The sequence below is a fragment of the Stomoxys calcitrans genome, chromosome 1 (assembly GCF_963082655.1).
Source record: "Stomoxys calcitrans chromosome 1, idStoCalc2.1, whole genome shotgun sequence".
Taxonomy (NCBI): Eukaryota; Metazoa; Arthropoda; class Insecta; order Diptera; family Muscidae; genus Stomoxys; species Stomoxys calcitrans.
In genome coordinates, this window is record NC_081552.1 from 233,553,357 (window position 1) to 233,553,819 (window position 463).

General features: G+C 40.2%; 1 protein-coding gene across 1 annotated transcript in view; it reads right to left on the reverse strand.

The window, feature by feature from the left end:
• LOC106093705 (acyl-CoA-binding protein homolog) overlaps positions 1-73 on the reverse strand; it is a 15,335-nt gene extending 15,262 nt beyond the window's left edge. Inside the window, exon 1 of the mRNA XM_013260828.2 lies at positions 23-73. The gene's annotated coding sequence lies outside the window, so the exon portion shown is untranslated. The remainder of the gene's footprint in view (positions 1-22) is intronic.
• Between the last annotated feature and the right edge of the window lie 390 nt (positions 74-463).

The following is a 463-nucleotide window of genomic DNA, read 5'->3' on the forward strand; positions in this document are numbered from 1 at the left end:
GCTATTGCGGAACAGCACTTACTTGATGTGGAAACAGCAAAAAACGTTCTGAATTCAAATCGTCTTAACACTCATAAATATAACGATTTTTAATGCCGCCTCAACGTCGCAATAGACTTCGTGTTTAGCCATCTCAATGCTCTCGCATGTTTTGTGCGGTAAGTGACCAAAGTCGACGCTGACGTCGACGTCGACAAAATGCTGGCGCCGGCAGCATAATGTGGGCTTGTCTGTTTATTGTCTATTGTACGATCAATGGCTTTGTGCATGCAATCGCTGCTTCGTGTGTAGATGGTATCCGTGCCGAGGTACACACTCACTGAAAGCTTTCTTTCGATATGAAGTGATTTTCAATGATGGGCAATTACGTCCCCAAAAAATACAATAAAATAAGAGTACCATTTTTCGTACGATTGAAATAGAATGTGAAGATGATATTCTGATGTAAAAATCATTATATTTT